Here is a 12,473-nt window from a genome sequence, read left to right as displayed (position 1 = left end):
AGCTTCTTACCCAGGCCAACTCCGGCTTCCTTGAGCTTGATGAGATGCTGACCTGGGAAGTCTCCCCTGGCCCCTCCCTGGGATAGGCTGCAAAGGGACAAAAAAAGAGGAAATGAATAAGAGAGGAAATCCTGGAACTCATCCTACATGAAGTTAGGACCCAAGATTCCCAGAAGACAAGACCTTACCAGGGCTTTACAAAATCTCCAAGTGTGCTCAGAAACCTGGCAAATGGATAACCTGATTTTAGGGCATAAAACGTACAACAAGATGCAATCAGATCATGATGTAGTGTGCAAAGCAACCACTTGTGACGCTAGCATCCTGTATGGGTGCCAGGTCACAACCTGTTCATTTCCAATCCAGCTCCTGGCTAATGTACCTGGGAAACAGCACAAGCTGGCCAGAGCATTTGGGCCTCTGCATCCACGTGGGAGACCCAGATAAAGCTTCTGACTACGGGCTTTGGATTGGCTGAGTCCTGGCCAATGTGGCCATCTGGGGAGCATACCATCGGATGGAAACTCTCTCTTTCCTTCTCCATAGCTCTCACTTTGAAATAAACCTTTGTTATAAAAAGATGATGTAAGAAAGGAAATGAAGATGTATCGAGTGTATTTGTTGTTTTGTACCCAGGAACATTCCCCAGGGAGAGTAAAGAAGCTTAAAGCAAATCAGGACTCCAATGAAGTAAACACTGCCTCTAAGGCCTAGTGGATTCGGGGCCACTCTTTTATGTGTTCATCCACAAAGAGTGGAGGGAGAGGTGGGGAAGGACTGGGCAGGAGGCATTTCTGGTGCAACAATGTAACCAAATGGAAGCACTTGAACTGTGGCTTCCACTCTCTCTGTGTAGACTCCCAGTGGAACATTTCTGACAGGTGCGTTTGAAGCTATCCGGTTCCTCCCGCTGGTGCTGACACAGCCCAGCGAGTGTTGCTTTAAGAGTTGTGAAACAAAAGGATCCAGGGCCATACAGGGAAGGGGCCTGGGTGTCCAGGCCTGCCAGGGTGAGGAGGCAGGGAGAGCAGTTCTCAGTGCTGCCATGTTCTACAACCTAGAGCTAAGCTTCTGAGGGGCACTTGGCCTCCTGGGAAAGCAGAGGCAGAATCCTGACTAAGGGCAGTAGAGCAAAACCAGTCACCGTGCCCCATCTGTTTCTCTCCAATCGCTGTGTACTTGACTCACAAGCCCCTGAGAGTCCAGGGACTCAGGGGGAGACCCATCCCTGTGCACCTCCTATACTGGCTCCTCCCACACCAGCAAGGGTCTCATCAGCTCACAAGCCCCACCGTCCAGGGCCTCTGTAACACGGCTGCTTCTGCTCACTGCTGCTGCAGTCAGGACTCTGGATCCATGCTCCTGCTGGGACTGGGGCCGACCCGGAAGTCCACAGGGAGGCCGAGTGTAAGAAACCCGGGAAGGAAAATGGAGCAGCACTGCCTCCACCAGAGGCTGACTACCAAATAAGAGCTCTGTGGTTTTTTGACCCGGTGGCTTGTAGCGGAAGGGACAGGAGGCAAACTGTCCCTGCCAGGGACCCATTCAGGTCTCAGCTGAGCCGATTTCTGCAAGCCCCGCCCAAACATGGCTGCTACCAGGCTCCCAAGCTCTGGCCAGCTGTGCAACAGCTGCCATGCACCCTGGAGCTCAGCCCCCTGGCCCTGTCTGCGTTCAGGGCCTACATAGCCCACAGGACTTGGGGTGCCAGCTGACCTGGCCTCTAAGGGCTCTGAGCTCTCCCAGGGCATAGCCCCAGGACTCGCCAGCACCCTCATTTCCCTGCCAAGGCAGTTCTGCGCAGGCGCACAGCCGCCAGGGCTAGCGGGATCTGCAAACAACTTCCTCTTGATGGCGGTATTGCACCGCAGTTGCCACCTGCCCTGCCCCCAATGTGTTCTCCCTCCGCCCTTCGTGCAGCAAAAAAACTCTACTGGAGAGCCAGTAGTGGCACAGCGGGTAAAGTAGTGCCGGTGTCCCATGTGGTCACCAGATCAAGTCCCAGGTGCTCCACTTCAGATCGAGCTCTCTGCTATAGCTTCGGAAAGCAGTGGAAGATGGCCCAAGTCCTTGGGTCCCTGCACCCGTATGGGAGACCCGGAGAAAGCTCCTGGCTCCTGGTTTCACATCATTTCAGCTCAGCTCTGGCCATTGCACCCATCTGGGGAGTAAGCTAGTGGATGGAAGACCTCTCTCTGCCTTTCTGTAACTCTGCCTTTCAATATATAATATATATAATATTAATAATATATATATAATAAATAAATCTTTAAGAAAAAAACAAACTCTATTGGGTAGAAATTATGGCCGCTGCCCAGCATGGCCACTCTGCCTTATTGTGGAGAGCAGGATGAGTTACCACACAGTAACTCAGTAACTAGTCACCATGCCCCGTCTGTTTCTCTCCAATCGCTGTGTACTTTACTCACCACACCATCACAGTGTCCACACAGCCTGGCCTCAATACATTCCTCCAGGGCTGCAATCAGGACCAGCATTGAGAAAGGGAATCCCCTCAAGGCACTTGCAGCCCTGGTAGGGCACCTGTGCCTAAGCAGTGGCACCATCAACAACACACCTGGCTTTGACCCTTGGGTATTCAGGCAAGGGCCTCACAGGCTCAGGCGTAAGCCCACCCAAAACAGTCTGACTCAGACCTTGTCACTGGGTACCGCACAGCCAACTTGCCCAGAAAGTGCAGGGTGGCCAGATATCCTGCCCGATTTATAGGCCACTTTGACATACTGTCTCAGGTGGGCACCCAGAGGTACTGGTACTATAGTACAGAAGTATTATAACAGGCAGGCATCCAGAGGTACTGTGAAGGAACAGAACGCGAGGACGTACAGCCATTCCAGGACCACAGGTCTCAGTATTTGGCTACTCTCACAGGATTTCTCCCAAGGTCTGCAGTCTATGAGTGTCCCACACTCAGGCCAGGAGAGAGCAAGGAACACACTGAAGGCCACACCAAAGGCAGACATGACCTGGGGCGACAAGGAAATTACTTCAGCCAGTGGGCTAGGTGTTGGGTCTCAGATCAATGAATCTGGATTCAAGTCACACTGGAGGATCCAAGCCATGCCAAGTCACGGCGGAGACAGCGGGGGCCATACTATCAGGGGCTAAATGTAGGAATTCTGATGATCCCAGAGTAGAATATGACAAGGAAGATGGAAAAAAAAATTCACTCCAAGACAGTTGGGGCATGAGCACCCGGTTCCTCTATCATGACAGGCCCTGGGCTTCAGATGACAAGGGTCCCACACGTGGGCCTGTCAGCAGGGGAGGTAGGTACTGCAGCACAGACATCCACTTGTCCTCAATAACACCACCTCACCCAGGGTCAATGGGCTGCACAGCTCCCACTAGAGGGCTGGCAGGGGAACACACACACGTGATATCCTGGTAATGGGGAGGAATCTGTATCTACAGCACCCACTCCAAAGATGATTTAGGAGAAAATAAAAGGAACGAAGCAAAGCATACACAGTAACACAGAGAGAGTAAGGACGCGATAAAGTCCATGTCTATGCAAATATGAATGTAAGAGACAGCACCTGCCCAGGTACCCCAACAAAGTAAACCTTAATTCCTGGGTGTCTGTATTGATTGCCAACCAATAACATTTTTGAGCCACAAAAGGCAGAAAGAGAGATGGGCAAGAAAGGATGGTTCCATTTCTGGAGCAGCAGGGCCATCCAGCAGAATGGCCTACAGTCTGTCCATTACATCCCACGTGGAAGGCTAGAGAAATGGGAAAGTGGGGGATCTGGGCCCCTGAGCAGATATCACAAGTTGATCTGAAAAGTGACAGAGCTGGACTCCTCCACAGAGGAGTGGCCCCACCTGTCAGGCTGGATAGATGGTGGAGGTCAGTCCTTTATTGCCATGTTTTGCAACCTGACACTGAAGCTTCTCCAGGGCAATCTAGCTCTTGACACAAGTAGATGGAGAAGTTTCTGATTATTCCCTAGCAGCTGGTATGCTTCCCCTTCATGAATTTCATGATTTAAACATAGCGTCTGGTCCTTCTTTGTACATCCCTGGTAGGAGGTTTGTTTACAAGGGTGGGTTAGACTCACTCAGTGGGTCCTGTAAGTGGCCTGGTCTACCCCAGCAAGGGCCTTTTCAGTGAGTAGGAAACGGATGGTGGCAGAGTTCCATATCCATTGGACCTGGGTATCCAGGACAGCTAGGGTGAGGAGGCAGGGAAAGGAGTCCCCCAGGGGCCACCTCATTCTGCAATTGAGAACTAAGGGCTCCTGCTGGGCACATGGCCTCCTGATACGGCAGGTGGAAAACTCCTGATTTTAGGGAACAGAGCAGAACCAGTAAGAGTTACGGGTCCATTTCTGTTCAATTTCTGTGTACTTCACGTCCACTCTCCTCAGAGAGTCCAAGTACTAGAGGCGAGATCCCTCCCTGCTCACTGCCTTTGCAGGCCCCTCCCACGCTGCAGTGGATCCAATTCCCCCAGTACAGCCCTTGGACACCCCTCTGCTTCTCCTAAGGAAATTTGACATCAGGATGCAGGTTTTATGCTCCTGCTGGGATTGGGGACCTTATGGGAGTTCACAGGGAGGCTGAGTGTAACTACAGTGCCCCAAACACACAGGAAGGAAAACAGATTAGCTTCCTCTCTGCCATAGATTTTGAAACTGGATGAGTTCCACAGTATTTTAGGATACAGATTCAAGACTTAACCAACCCTCTCCCTTACAGAGCTCAGGTAACTCTATGCCTCACAATTCCTAGAGGATGTAGCAAGGGGCAAATGGTAACCTGGCCGCAACCCAGGACTTACTCAGGTCTTGGCTGAGCAGATTTCTGCTAGCTCCACCCAAACATGGCCAACATGAGGCCCCCTCTGCCTGGCTGGGCCAAAGCCTCCAGGGTACCTGGAGCTGGGCTTCCTGGCCCTGTGTCTGGGGCCTCCACAGCCTACTTGACCCAGGGGCCAAGCTGGCCTGGGCCTCTAAGGGCTCTGAGAGATCCCAAGGAGCAGAGCCGGGATGCGCCTGCACCTTCATTTCCCCACCAAGCCAGTGCAGCGCAGGCGCACAGCTGCCAGGGGAGACGGGATCCACAAACTGCTTCCTCTTGATGGCAGTGTTGCAATGCAAACAACACCAGCCCTGCCCCAAGGGTCCTCCCTCCACCCTTTGTGCAGGAAAAAAAAAAAAAAAAACACAACCAAACACCAGCATGGCCACTGCCCAGCATGGCCACATAGTCTTGCTCTGAGGGAAGCAGGAACAGCTACCACAGGGCTACCTTCCAGATGGTCTTCCTGGGCTACTCTCTAACCTTCAGGGCAGGCCCAGCTGTGGAGGACAACGATGCCTATCTAAGCTATCCCCTTACAACTGGAATGAGTTTCAGTCCTCCCATAATGCAACCTTAACGAACACACAATTCAGAGATAATTACTCACCTGCCCCTTACTTGGAATCCCACCTTCTACCAGGCAGAGTGAACAATTGCCCCATGTGGCTGCTGACACCGCAGGGCCTCTGCTGCGGTCACAGTATGAACAGACTCTTCCTGAAAAGCAGAAGAGACAACACTCATCACTCACCGACAACCCAGCACCCACAGTACCTGGGACTGGCTGTGCTTTCCCGTCTCTCTCTGTGCCTTTGGTCGCAATAAAACAGCAGATGATCCTCACTCCATGAGGCCTGGGAATGGGATGGTGAAGGTGGCTGAGAACAGTGCTGCCAGCCACTCCAGGGAGGGCTTCACTCTCCACCATCAAGTCAGGGGTCACCTGGGAATTCTGAAGAATGTGCAGCCTGAATATTAGTTCTACTCAGCTTTTGGAAAATAAACAAACTAACAGATGACTTTCCCTGCCATATCCTTTCAGTGGAACCTATGAGTATTCATCCCCTTGCCATCAGTCCATGCAGAGTGTCCCTTCCTATCCTTGCTCTCAGGTGACTCCACTGAAATATCTGTCAGAAAATCACCACAGGGGGCCCACACTATGGCACAGAGGGTAAAACCACCGCTTGGAGTGCCAAGATCATATATAGGCACAGGTTTGAGTCCTAGCTGCTCTGCTTCTGATCCAGCTCTCTGCTGTGGCCTGAGAAAGCAGAAGATGGCCCAAATCTTTGGGCCCCTGCACCCATGTGGGAGACCCAGAAGCCACCCTAGGCTCTTGGATTCGCTGGGAGACCCAGAAGAAGCCCTAGGCTCTTAGATTCAGATCAGCTGTGCTCTGGCCATTGCGGCCATTAGGGGAGTGAATCAGCAGATGGAAGTCACACTCACACACACACACACACACCACTTTCCCCCACTCCCGCGTGTAACTTTCAAATAAATAATAAATAAAAAACCACAGCACTCAGCACACCTTGTGGTATAGCAGGGAAAGCCTCCACATGCAATGCAGACATATCATACAGGCACCTGTTAAAGTCACAGCTGTTCCACTTCAGATCCAGCTCCCTGCTAACGTGCCTGGGAAAGCAGTGGAATATGACCCACGTCCACTCCTACAACCCCCATGGGAGAACGGGAAGAAGCTCCTGGACCCTTGGCTTAGGACCAGCCAGCTGTGACCACTGCAGCCATTTGGGGAGTGAACCAATGGATAGAAGAACTCTCCCTCTTTAACTCTTCCTTACAAATAAATCAATAAATCTTTTTTTAAAAAAATAAATCAATGTTGTGTCACGTAATGGGTAAGCAGCTTCTCTGCCTCGTACTCTGATACTAGGAAGCCAGGATCTCCACTCCAGTTGAACACAGGCCTGTCCCATGTGCTTACAGGGCAAGAGCAATTGTGGGAGGATGAGGCCATGTCTCAGTCCCCAGCTGCTTGCCTGACACAGACTCTAGTAAGTGTACCCATCATACACACGCTGCTTCTAGGTTTGCTTTCTTTAGCACTCATCACTGGAATCACGGACACCAGGAGAATTACACTTGATTGTCACTGCATGTAGGGACCAAAGGAGGTGTGGCAGGCAAAAGGACAAGGTGGGAGGGATCAGTGTGCAATGTTAAGGGCACAGTATTTCCAAGATGGATATGGGAGAAATTAATAGGAAAATGAGCATACATACATATAGGCATAAGTGAACAAAATGTGAGAAGGCGTGTGTGTGCACACATGTATGAAGCAAAGAATGAATCACCCAATCATTGAATGGAGCAAAGGAATTGATAACTAGAGAGAGAAACCACTTTCACATACAGGTTATTAAAAGGGGCTGTTGACCTGTCTCAGGGAGATCAGCTGCTGGTGTGCAGCCCTAAGCTCTCTACCTGACCCATGCATCCACTACCATGAGGCCCTCAAGTCTGCTAGGCTCTCATCCGTCCGCCTGTGAAATGTTCTCTTGCCTTCACCCCAAACCATGCCTTTGTTATTTTGATTGACAGGGACCCAGTTTAGTAACAGGATCTGGGAGGCAGGTTGAACTGATGGGATGACCTTGGAGGGGAGAAGAAAGGAAAATGCACCAGCTCCTTTGAGTGCTCATGCTACCCAATTTCCATCTGCAAGCCCCGAGTACATTTTCACAAGGAGAGCCTAAAACCCAGGGAAGACAGAGCCGGCGCTGTGGCTCAGTGGGTTAAAGCCTCAGCCCTGCAGTGCCAGAATCCCATGTGGGTGCCAGTTCAAGGCCCAACTGCTCCAACTTCCAATCCAGCTACCTGTTAATGCGCTTGGGAAAGCAGCAGATGTAACAAGTGCTTGGGTCCCTGCACCTACATTGGAGACCTAGAAGAAAATCCTGGTTCCCGGCTTCAATCAGCAGCAGCTCAGCTTCGGTCACTGCAAACATCTGGAGAGGGAACCAGCAGATGGAAGACCTCTCCCTCCCTTTCTCTTCTGTCTCTACCTCTCTTGCTGTCTCTACCTCTCTTTAACATTTTAAATAAATCTTAAAGAAATAAATAACCCAGGGAAGATTCCACAAAACTCAGGCTACAGGTGAATGTGCCCATTTTACTCCTAACACAAGAGGGAGGAAAATGCCCACAGATCCTGTTCAGGGCTGCAGGACAGAGGCACAGCCTAGCCCCGCCCAGACACGGCTAACACCAGGCTACTGAGCTCTGCTTTGGCAACCTGAATCTGACAGGCACCCTGGAGCATGGACCCCTGCCCCTGCCTGTATTCCAGGTCTCCACAGCTCCTATGGTATGTGGACGAACTTTTCACTGGGCCTCCAAGAACTCTAGCCCTCCCAGGATGCAGGCCCTGGAACAGCCTGCTCCCTCACATCCTTGCCAAGCCAGTCCCACACAGGCACACTGCTGAAGAGCTGGTGGGGTTCACAAATGACTTCCTTTTGATGGCAGTATTGCACGGCAAAAGCCACCTGCCCTGCCCCAATGTGTCCTCCCTCCACTCTTCCTGTGAGAAAAAGCATCCAGTGCTGTCCAGTGAAGAACGAGGATGGCTGCTTCCCAAACACCTTCACAAAGGAGCGCCTAAAACCAAGGGAAGATTCCACAAAACTCAGCTTAGAGAGGGGGGCTGCCCATTTCCACCTGAGACAAGAGAAGGAAAGAAGATGGCCATAGCTCCTCCTCAGGGCTCCAGGGCAGAGGCACCCCTTGGTCCCACCCAGACATGGCCGCCACCAGGCTACTGAGGTGGGCCCTGTCACTTCCTGCTGCTCCCACAATGCCCTGCTTCCTACCCAGGTCTGCGCCTGTGCTTTTACCTAGAAGAGATGCTGGCTCGGGAAGTCAACCTGTAGTCTCTCTGGGATGCGCTGCAAAGGGACAAAAGAGAGGAAATAAGAGAGGAAATCCTGGAACTCATCCCGCATGAAATTGGAAGCAAGTTCACAGTGGATGGTTTGATGGTAGGGCAAAAAAGGCACAAAAGTTAACATATGAAGAGAAGTATACACATCTTGGTCTTTTGTACACATAAACATCGCCTGGAGAGCATGGAAAAGGGGAAATCACTTCCCTCAGGACCAAGCCCCACTGCAGCAAAACACTGCTTACAAGCCCAAGTGCATCTGGGGCCATTCTGCTGTATTTTCATGCACAAAAGGTGGAGGCAGAGGAGGAGAAGGACAGGGCAGGCAGCATGCATATCTGGAGCAACAAAGCCATCAAGCGGTGGCATCTGAAGTGTGGCCTGCAGTCTCTCTGAGTAGCCCCTAGCTGAATGTTTCATAGGTCACTGTTGTCTTACAGGCACTTAGGGGTTCCTGAGGCAGGCCACAGGCACTCTGGACTGTCTCCTCTGCTGGACTGAAATGGACTCACGCACTGATTACACCTGGGTCTCTAGGACAGCCAAGAGGTGGTGGTGGAGGGCACTCCTCAGTGGCCACCATGTACTGCAATTTAGAAATGAAGCTTCTGGTGGGTATTTAGTCTCATAAGACAGATGCAGTAGCCCTGATTCTATCAGAATAACCCAAAACAATTAAGAGTTACAGGTCCATTTCTGAGCAATTTGTGTGTACTTTATGCCTATTTCCTACAAAGTTCTTGTACTCAGAAGGGTGACATAACCCTGTTCACTGCCTCCATAGGCTCTGCCCACAGTGCAATGGATCCCATTCCCCTACTAGGCCCTAGTAAACCCGGCTGCTATACTAAGGCCCACTGCTATCAGGACTCTGGTTCTATGCTCCTATTGGGACTGGGGACCTCGTGGGAGTTCCCAGAAAGGCTGAGTATCTTCTGTAACCGATGAAGAGAGGAACAAAAATGGATAAGCTCCACCCTCTGCCACAGCAGATTTTAAAAATTGGAACTCTGTGGTCTTTTACGAGGTAGTGAAAGGTGAGAAGAATTCTTTCTGGGTCCTTGTTCACAAAACCCTGTGGCACAGCGCATCCCAATAAATTGGACAGGAAGCAAACAGAAGCCTTGGGCCACTGAAGTGTTGGCTGAGCAGGCTGCCACTAGCCCCGCCCAGAAATGGCTGCCACCAGGCTAGTGAGCTCTGTCTGCTGGGCCAAAGCCTCCAGGGAACCTGGAGCTCAGCACCCTGCCCCTACATGCGTTTGAGTCCTTCAAAGCCCACTTGACAAATGGACAGAGCTGCCCAGGCCTCCAAGAGCTTGGAGCTGCACCCTGGGGACCACCTTCACTCACTCACTTGCCAAGCCCCAAGTGCACAGGCGCTCAGCTGGGAGGGCTGGCGGGATCTGAAAACAACTGCCACTTGATGGCAGTATTGCACCACAAATGCCACCTGCCCTGTTCTCCATTGTTCTTCCCTCCGCCCTTCGGGAAGGAAAAAACATCCAGCGCTGTGTAGCGCGAGTCCAACATGGCTGCTGCGCCTGGCTCTGAGGGGAGCAGGAGCATTACCACAGGGCACTGGTGCCACAACCTCCTCATGCCACAGCACCAATCTAGATGGCCTTCCTGGGCTAAGCTAGGCACCAGGAATACTTACCTAGTCATTAAGGAACCCACCCCTGCTGTGGAGGATGCCCTGCCTACAGGAGCCACCTCTTAGAACTGGGATTCCTTGCATTCTTCCATAATCCAACCCAGAGCCTCACAGGCTCAAAACCCCACTGATTCAACATTACTCTCACTGGGACTTTTCACTGGGTTCTGCATGGTCAGCTTGCTCAGGAGGTGCAGGACAGTTAGACATTCTGAGTCACTGCAGGCCACTTTAACATGATGTCTCAGGAACCCCGAGGGACTGGGAGGGAACAGGGAGTGAGGAGTCACAGCCATCCCAGGACCACAGGCCTCAGGACCTGCCTCCTCACACAGCATTCTCCCAAGGTCTGCAGGCAACGAGGGTCCCACACTCGGGCCAGGCAGGAATAAGGAACACACCAAAGACAGACATGACCTGGGATGACAAGGAAGTTCAGCCAGCAGGCCAGCTGTCACTGAGCCCTGTGACGCCAGCTTGCCCAAGTGGTCCAGGCCTGGCAGATATTTGGACTGAGTGAATTACAAGGCAGGTTGCCAGGAAGTCACAGGCAGCCAGACATAAAGGACCGGAACCCTGAGGCAAAGGGAAGGACAGGAAACTTTGAAGCTACAGCCATCCCTGTACCACAGGCCTCAATACCTGTCTGCACTCACAGGTCTCACCCCTGGTCTGCTGACAATCAGCGCCTACACTAATGCCACTCAAGAGAGCAGGCAGTGCCACACCTGGCTGAGGGTCAAGGGCTTGAGAACTCTCACAAGCAGCTGAGGGACACACATAGGACTGCCAGCATGTTAATTAGAAGGCATCTCGGCAAGGGAAATAGAACACATATGCACACGTGATTGACTAAGCTGGGAGGTGAGAAAGTATCTGACAGGCAGGTGACAATGAATCTGTGAATGAGTGGGACCAAAGGGGGAACACAGGCATATGTGCACGTGGAGCTACCCGGAAGTTTAGTAAAGGTCACCTCAATACCTGGAGCCACTACGTACCCCTCCAGACCCTGAAGCCACACCTGGGTCTCTCCATACAGAGTGATGAACCTGGGCCCAGGAAGGTGAGCCAGGGCGTCATCCTCCCTGTCCTCCCATCTGAGGCGGGCCCTGTCACTTCCTGCTACCTCCATAATGCCCTGCTTCCTACACAGGCCTGCTCCTGTGCCATAGACCAAAGAGATGCGGACTTGGGAAGACACCCAGTCCTCTTTCAGAGATGGTTTGCAAAGGGATAAAAGAGGAAAGGTGGAAATAAGAAGAGAGGAAACCCTGGAACTCATACTCCAGAAGTTAGAACCAAGGATCCCCAGGAAAGCACAACTCTCCCTCAGAAGCCGCCACCTTACCAGGTCTTTATAAACTCCCCCAGTGTGCCCAGAAACCTGGAGAGACCATGACATGATTTTAGGGCCTGAATGCACATGAAAGCAGACATACGAAGGGAAGTACAGACATACCCTGGTCTTCTGTTGTTTTGTACACATATACATTGCAAAGAGAGAAAAGAAAAGGGCAACCACTTCCCTCAGTACCTGAATTCACCAAATCAGGGATTAGGGGTCATTCTTTTGTACTTTCATGGACAGACGGTGGAGGCAGAGTTGGGGAAAGTCAGGGCAGGCAGCATTTCTGGAGCAACACTGTGATCAGACCATCATGATTTGCGCACGGCATCTAGTACTTCTTTGTACACCCTTGGTAGGAGGTTTGTTTTGCAAGGGTGGATTGAACACACTCAGTGTGTCCTGTAAGTGGACTGGTCTAGCCCAGCAGGGGCCTCCTCAGTGGGATCACACAGATGGCAGCAGAGTCACAAATGCATAGCTGCACACCCAAGTTTGGCTATCCAGGACAGCCAGGGCGAGGAGGCAAGGCCAGTGCCCAGCAGCCGCGCATTCTGCATCTGAGAACTAAGGTTTCTTCTGGGCACGTGGCCCCCTGATACAGCAGCTGGAGAACTCCTGATTTTAGGGAACAGAGCAGAGCCAGTAAGAGTTACAGGTCCATTTCTGCTCAGTTTCTGTGTATTTCATGCCACTCCCCTCAAAGAGATTCTGAGTAGGCAGGGG

The 12,473-nt window shown here is 51.8% G+C and overlaps 2 protein-coding genes across 37 annotated transcripts in view; both read right to left on the bottom strand.

Annotated features, from left to right (window-relative positions):
* The window catches only part of LOC103351904 (uncharacterized), a 250,964-nt gene extending 245,417 nt beyond the window's left edge, over window positions 1–5,547 (bottom strand). For 34 of the 36 annotated variants that reach the window (XM_089323984.1, XM_089323983.1, XM_089323990.1 and 31 more), the window contains exons 1-2: window positions 5,438–5,547; window positions 11–87 (exon numbers count right to left, since the gene is read on the bottom strand). The gene's annotated coding sequence lies outside the window, so the exon portion shown is untranslated. Of the gene's footprint in view, window positions 1–10; window positions 94–5,437 lie in introns of those variants that run through there. The other 2 variants (XM_089323994.1, XM_089323997.1) reach the window with 1 other exon arrangement.
* The window catches only part of LOC149119678 (uncharacterized), a 119,999-nt gene continuing 112,986 nt past the window's right edge, over window positions 5,461–12,473 (bottom strand). The window contains exons 11-12 of the mRNA XM_089324034.1: window positions 8,697–8,747; window positions 5,461–5,547 (exon numbers count right to left, since the gene is read on the bottom strand). The gene's annotated coding sequence lies outside the window, so the exon portion shown is untranslated. The remainder of the gene's footprint in view (window positions 5,548–8,696; window positions 8,748–12,473) is intronic.

This window comes from Oryctolagus cuniculus, chromosome X (genome assembly GCF_051225735.1).
Source record: "Oryctolagus cuniculus isolate XC-2025 breed Fujian yellow rabbit chromosome X, ASM5122573v1, whole genome shotgun sequence".
In the NCBI taxonomy this organism is placed as follows: domain Eukaryota; kingdom Metazoa; phylum Chordata; class Mammalia; order Lagomorpha; family Leporidae; genus Oryctolagus; species Oryctolagus cuniculus.
The sequence above is the reverse complement of the archived record's forward strand: the minus strand, read 5'-3'. Positions and strand labels throughout refer to the sequence as shown.